Source organism: Lissotriton vulgaris, unplaced genomic scaffold (assembly GCF_964263255.1).
Source record: "Lissotriton vulgaris unplaced genomic scaffold, aLisVul1.2 SCAFFOLD_2441, whole genome shotgun sequence".
Classification (NCBI taxonomy): Eukaryota; Metazoa; Chordata; class Amphibia; order Caudata; family Salamandridae; genus Lissotriton; species Lissotriton vulgaris.
Genome location: NW_028250788.1, coordinates 52489 through 60392, shown reverse-complemented (window position 1 = coordinate 60392; position 7904 = coordinate 52489).

Sequence of the window (7904 nt, the reverse complement as noted above, 5' to 3'; positions counted from 1 at the left end):
CCAGTGACCAGTCTCCTTTATCCACATGAATTGATTCAGAGATTTTATGTAGTTTGGAGATGGCCTGGTATACTGTCGGAGCGTTATCTGGGATAAAAATGCAGCAACTTGACTGGATCACTTTACATACCCCACCTCGGTCTGCAAGTATGACGTCTAATTTGACCCTGTTCTGAAGAGTCATAAGGCGGTCCGACTGGAGCTCTGCAGTCAAGTTACTAAGGGCATCGGTAGTTTCAACTATCGCAGATTCAACTACCCTCGTCAATTGGCGAATGTTCCTGCTGTTCACCATAGGCCCCCAAAACGGCAGAAAACCTTTTACGAAGTCACCAAACTCTTGACCCGTAGTGTCGTCTTTACTCACGACACCCCTAACTGTCCTTGTCCTATGGTAATCTGCCGCGACCGTGTAGGTGGAAGGCAACAGGAACGAGATAAAACATGTGCCCGAGAAGTCAGGGGGCAACCATGTATATGCTCTATCGTGGCAGATGAAGTAGGTACCCTTAGTTGCTAAGAACGGAGGAGAGGACTGGGACGAAAAGACACAAGTTTCAGTACAGACACTCTTCCCTAACTGAGCTCCGGGGTTCTTCCCATTTCCCTGCAGACATAGGTGACCCTGATGGGGTACGATCCAGATCGGGGAGGATTTCTTTGCTAGCATGTTTTCACTCAAGGCAACTGTATACCCCGATGTGTTCCTTCTACTGTAAGCCTTCAATTCATCTCTGGGAATTGTTCTATATGTGTCGATATTTCTGCTCATATTTGTGATTCCCACCACTAATGCCTTGTTGCTTGAGTTACTTCTCGTGGAACGTGGTGGATATGGTTCGATGGCAAATAGGAACATCGTTTGAAATGCCCATAAAGAAACATAGTAGCTGAATGGCAAAACAAAATATGGGATACCCTTATCTGTTGTATGTGGCATAAGTCCACACACCAAACAATTAGTCGTGTTCATTATCAACTGGTGTGGTGCAAGAGCTGAACGAATGAATTATTTACAAACTCCAACCTTCTGGCAGACTCGTGTTCGGGCAGAGGGTGAAAAGACTGCGGGGAAACAAGAGGAGGAGGTGTGGGCTGTGTAGTGTGTGCAAATGACACTCGAAAAGTGAATAAAGCATAGCCTGTCAAAAACGTTATTATACTACACAACATAAAAATGCATATTATCAAAAATCGTGTTTTTGCCATCACTGTGCATATTCTGGTCTCAAAGTTCATTGACTTGGCAGGTCTCTCCGTCTTGAAAAACTCCATCCTCTAGAATTGCTGCCCGCGGCGGTAGTGTGTTCTATTCTAAGGAATGCTTCTGTCAGTCCAGGGCAACTCCCTTAGACTAACCAGAACCGTTGACCTAACGTCTTCGGCTGCACCCCCGAGACTTGGGCAACCGCGACCCTAGCAGCAGAACCCGGATGGCGGTTCGAAAAACAAAAATAAGCAAGTTTCTCAGAGGGGAGAGAGAGCTGCAAGTTCAAAAAAAGAATTGTTTTATTTGTCCATAGTCATAGTTCTTGTCCTCAAATCGTAATGTGTTCTTCCAGGCGTTGTTTGGTCCTGGAACAACAGTTCAGGCTCTGTAGTGTTCAATCGCATTGACGGTGGCACAGATCCTTGCAGAATGTCATCACTCTCGCATGCAGAGTTCGTTCCTTTTACTTGCGCATCACTAAAGAGCAGGAAACGAGGCAAGCTTTCAGTCTCAGAGTCAGCAATCCCCTCCCGAACCCAGCGGTCGTATGGCAAGGGCAACGGAACCCGTTTACAATGGGCGCCGTGCACCCAGTTCTTCTTGCCGTGCACTCGGACTGCGGAGCGGGTTGCTAACAGTCAATCAGGAGTTTGTCGAAGCGCGACTACTCACCCGTAAGGGTCTCAAGGCGCTAGGGGTGGGGGGGTGGGGGGATGCAGGTTCCATTCCATCAAGGAGGGGGTCTGTCGAAGAGCCAGGTTTTGAGGTTTCTTGCGAAGATGGGGAGCGATGTTGTCTGTCTGAGGTGGAGCGGAAGGGCGTTCCATGCTTTGGCCGCGAGGAAGGAGAAGGAGCGGCCTCCCGATCTGGTCTTTCTGGTGCGGGGGACCACGGCGTAGGAAAGCTGGGCTGATCGTAGGGTCCTTTGGGGTGCGTGGAATTTGAGTCGGCTGTTCAGGTATGCTGGTCCGGTGCCGTGGAGGGCCTTGTGTGCATGGGTGAGCATCTTAAAGGTGATTCTCGCCTCGATGGGGAGCCAGTGGAGTGTGCGCAGGTGCTGGGAGATGTGGCAGTGTTTTGGCAGGTTGAGGACCAGTCTTGCGGCGGCGTTCTGGATGTTCTGTAGCTTGCGGATGAGGTTTTTGTTTATTCCGGCGTAGAGTGCGTTGCCGTAGTCGAGTCTGCTGGTGACCAGGGCGTGAGTGACTAGTGGCAGTCTTTTGGTGTTCGAGGGGGATCCATTTGAAGGTCTTACGAAGGAGGCGGAGGGTGTGGAAGCAGGAAGATGAGACAGAGTTGATCTGGCGGTCCATTTTGAGCTCGGAGTCCAGGATGATTCCCAGGTTGCGTGCGTGGTCTGTGGGGGTTGGCGGGTTTCCGAGAGCGGTGGGCCACCAGGTGTCGCTCCAGGCGTCGGGGCACTTGGTGGGGTCCCGTCCAGCGAGGCTGCTCGTTCTTTGTTCGCTGGAAGTTGCGCACCAGGACCCAGGTGCCAGGTTCAATAGTGTGGCCTGGATCGTCAGAGGCTGGCGGTAGGGAACTGTGAACCTGTTGATGTAAAACACGCAATTTAGCCGTCAATTCGTACAAATAATCAAGCAGTACAGGATGTTCTACCTCACTGAGTTTGGTGGGCCTTGGCACTCCCCATATGTTGGCCGGACGGCCGAACACGATCTCATACGGAATAAGTCCCATTCGCGAGTGTGCAGTCATTCTTGTTGATAGGAGTGCCAAGAGTAGAGCATCAGGCCATTTAAGACCGGTGCTCGCTTGGATTTTGGCCAGTTTTAATTTTAGGGTGCCGTTATAGCATTCTACTAATCCAGCTGATTGGGGGTGATTTGCAGCATGGAACTTTTGATTAATGCCTAGCCCTTCACATACTCTCTTCATCACTCGTCCCACAAATTCACTCCCATTATCACTCCAGACCATTCTCGGCATTCCAAACCTGGGGAAGAATTCTTTGACAAGGGTTTTAGCCGTCGATAAGGCACTATTTTCTTTCAATGGGTAAGCTTCTATCCATCTTGAAAAGGCACAAACAATAACGAGTACGTATTTCAGGTTGTTGCACCACTCCAAGTGGATTAAATCTAGCTGCAAAACCTCGAACGGGTACGTAGGAGGAGCAAAATGACCAGCTGGAGTTGGGGTTCCCCTACCAGGATTGTGTTTCAGACACACCATACCGTTCTTGACTATATTCTCTGAATATTTAGGGATTCTAGGGTTCTGCCATACTGGAGCCAATAACTTGCAAATCCCTTTCACACTGATGTGTGCCATTCCATGCGCCATTGTAACCACTGCAGGCACGTATGCATCGGGTAGCAACCAACGCTGATGTTCCGACAATTCAATCCAACAACCATTCGCATCCATTTTACCCGTTCTTTCTCTCCACACTTTCAGTTCTTTCTCTGTGGCTTCATTTTGAATGGATTTCACACTTTCAATCGTATCTTCGCACATTCCTCTATCCGGAACCCATCTCGCTGGACCGGCAACATACATTCGACTCATCACATCCCTTGCAGTTTCTTTCGCGACTTCATCCGCAAACACATTTCCACGACCAACATCATTTGTGACCTTTTTGTGTGCGCTGCATTTCACAATCGCAACTTGTAGCGGCAAGGTCAGTAAGGTCAGTGACTCATGGAGCTCATTCACCAACTGACCATGTTGGATCTTAGTACCATGCGAAGTCAGGAACCCACGTTCACGCCACAATCGTCGAAAACTGTGAGCCACACCAAAGGCATATTGACTGTCAGTGTACACATTCACTCATTTCCCTTTTGCCAACACGCACGCTCTCGTAAGTGCAATCAATTCTGCTGCTTGTGCTGAGTTGTGTGGGATGCGTGCAGTTTCAACAAACGTGCGTAAAGTCGTAACAGCATATGCCGCAGTAGTATCACCATTCGGTAACTTGAAGCATGAACCATCAACCCACAAACTACCATCACATTCTGTAAGAGGAGTGTCCCTAAGGTCTACTTCCCTTTCGTTTCTTATTCTGTCCTAAAGAAACAGTTGTGTTGCTCTTCAACATCTCCTGACTCGACTAGGGTCGGCAACAACGTAGCTGGGTTCAGAGTATTGCACCTCTTAATGTGCACATGACTCGCTAGGAGAGTTAGCTCGTAACCTGACAAACGAGCACTAGTTAAGTGCTGTGTCTTGGTCCTGTTTAACAAAATGTCCACCGCGTGTGGGACCATTACCACTAGCTCGTTATTCATTACTAGGCCAGCAGACTGTCGAATAGAAATGGCTGCTGCTGCTGCTGCTCTCAGACAACTCGGCAATGCTCTAGCTACCGGGTCCAAAGTCGATGAGAAATACGCGCATGGACGCTGCTTGTCCCCAAAGACCTGTGTCAATACTGATAAAGCACATCCCTCTCTCTCGTGGACATACAACGTAAAAGGCTTACTGTGGTCCGGGGTACCCAACACAGGAGCCGAACACAATGCAGCACGCAATTCGGAAAAACTTGTCTGACAATCTTCAGACCACGGAATGGGATTCAGTGTATCTTTACAAGTTAATGCCACCAAAGGTTTGGCCAACAGTGAGAAATTCGGTATCCACTGCCTACAATAGGATGTAATGCCCAAGAAAGCACGCACTTCTCTCTGTGTCCTTGGCACACTCAATTTTGCAATTGCCTGAATCCTTTCTGGGATCAGTTTCCTTCCCTCCTTCGATAAGAGGTGACCTAAGTAGGTCACTTCTTGTCAGCAATATTGTAACTTAGACAGAGACACTTTGTGATGAAATTCAGACAAATGACACAACAATGACAACGTAGTCCCTTTACAAATCTCCTCAGTATCTGCAGCTACAAGCAAATCGTCGACGTAATGAACAAGGGTAGCGCCATCAGGTAAAACAATTGTGTCAAGCTGTGTTTTCAAAGCCTGACTATATATTGATGGACTTTCGCAGTAGCCTTGAGGAGCGCTCTTGAAGCGGAAACTTCGACCTCCTAAACTGAAGCCAAAAATATCTCTGCTGTCCTCGGCAATCGGGATGCTGAAGAAAGCATTCTTCAAGTCAATCACCGAGAACCAGGTAGCTGAAGCTGGAATCATTGTCAATAAGGCAGTGATGTCGGGGACAACTGGAAACTGTGGCACAACGATCTTATTCACCTCCCGAAGATCAATCACGAACCTATAGACAGGTGGCTGGGAAGGATCAGTACGCTTCAAGACAGGCAGAACAGGACTATTAAAAACGTTGCCTCTTGTTTCCTCAATTACATCTTTTTCAATCAGATCCTAAATTATCGCTAACAACGCCTTTTCGCCTTCGCTAGAAAACCGGTACTGGGGAATGCGCGGTATTTTAACATTGGCTTTCAACGTCACAACGTACGGATGAATTTCCAAAAGGCCTACATCGTTAGGGCCAGTGGCCCAAAGAGTATCCGGAAGAGATGATAATTCGTCTGGCATTTTATCCTTTGACAAATACATTGGAGAAACCACTTTCTTACCCAATGTGAGCTGTACTCCCGAAGGAGAACAATACAATGTCGCGTACAATCTTTTCAACAAATCCAATCCTAGCAAGTTCTCACCACAACCTGTCGTAAGAATAAGGGGTGCTTCGAATTCACAAGGACCAACAGAAAGAGACATAGGACTAGAAATCGGGTTCCTAACCGGGGCGCCAGAAAAACCTACTGAAACATTCACTTCGCCAGACAAAGGTGCGCCAGGGAGTTTTGAGTGCATAATTGAACTCTTTGTAGCACCAGTATCCAACAGAAAAGGCTCTGACACGCCTGATGTAATCACCTCAACATAAGGTCCATTCTGATCTACTGGAACTGAAACAACTCCCTCTCTTTGTCTATGGCTGTCCTAGCAATCATTATTTTCCATACCTTCGTCTTCTGCATAGTAGTCGTTGGCATAGTATTGAGTCGTCCTACTGGACGCATTACCTTGCTGATCGAAGCTATTCATGGAGTTTTGTGGCGGAAACGGACGTGTGTTCTGAGGAAAGTTTGCACGTCCTCTACCTCTAGTGATCTGTTGAACACCTCGCCCTTTTTCACCAGAACCACCATTCATGCGTTGCAATAAAACAGGGCAGTTATTCTTATAATGACCCTCTTCTTTGCAATACGCGCACTGATTGGGACCATATGGTAAACATTGTTGGGAAAACTAGTTTCTTTGCGAGTTTCCCGAATACTGCCGAGGCTGCTGATAATCACGCTGACTACTAGTGCGGGGTGGATAGGCTTGCTGTAGAAGCACTTTAGTTTTTAATTCTTTAGTCTTTTTATCCGCTTTTTCTAACTCATCTTTGCGCCTATTTTCATAGTACTGGGCTGTAGCTAAAATCTGCACTGACGTTGAGACAGCCCAAGCACTCTCAGAATCCTTCAACTTAGCACACAACTCTGGAAGCAAATTATGTACGAATTTGTCGACGAACAATCTCTGGCCACCCTCGGTAGCCATATCCTGACCGCTATGATCTACGAAAGTCTCCTCAAACCGCGTGAAAAAGTCAGACACCATTTCATCTTTCTTCTGCTTACAAGCAGACAACTTATCCCAATTGATACGTAATTCAGGCATAAAAGTCTTCATGTACGCAATAATCTTACCAGGAAGCTCTGTGATCAAATCATCGGGCTTGGCGCCGCCTATTTGTCCGTTATCAGCGTTTTTAAGATTAACCCATGTGTCAACTAACTCAACCGCATGATCTGTGTGACGAATCTTACTCCAAATAGGTTGTCGAACAGCGTTGCCAAACAACATGTCGATATCTGCCAAATTCATAATGCATGACCCCACAGTCTGAGTCAACTCTTTATAGTACCCTGCTGGATTTTTGCGCGGATCAGGCAAAGACTGTTCAATGGCTAAAACTTCAGCACGTTTCCAGGGGACATGTACCCAGACACGCTGAAAGTGTGCTGGCACAGGTAGAATTCCAGCGTTAGCATTGGCCTGAACGGCTTCCTTCCACACCGGAGGGACCTCGCGCATCGGATACTGTCGCGCCTTTTTCCTACCTGGTGCATCATGCTCAGACAATGATCGAGAAGTTGCCCCTTTACTCCGATACGACAACAATGTCTCAATCGCTCTTTCAACATCGGGACCTACGATCATGCCTTCTGCGAAATCGAACCGTACACGGCACAACTCAGGCGGACTGCATTCCAGATCGTTTCCCTCCAAATCTTCCCAGAGATAAACACACATTTGCTCAAAAACATATCTTTGCTTCGGTGCTTCCCACTGACGGAAGACTTCCATGACAGACTGTACATCATACTTCACAGTATCGAGAACCCATTTACGCGCTAACCGATCTAGTAATTCTCTTTCTCGACGGTCGGGCAGTTGACTCCGCAACTGTCTTTGTTCATTATTAGGGGTCGTGTTAGGCGACCCGAAGAAGGGTGAGAGAATGTTAGCGACAGTGTTAGCCATTCTCTGTCGAACGGACGGAGAAGCTGATGAGAGAACAGTAGGAGAATCAGGTTGAGGCAAGGCTGGAGCAAAGGAAATAGCAGAGGAAGTGGTAGGGAAAATAGTCGGGATAGTAGGCAAAGTTGTGGAAATGGGCGGGCCTTGAGGGGGCCCCACTAGAGGAGTAGAAACCAGCGGAAAAGAGGCTGGCGGTTGTGGAAGAACTGGGGTCT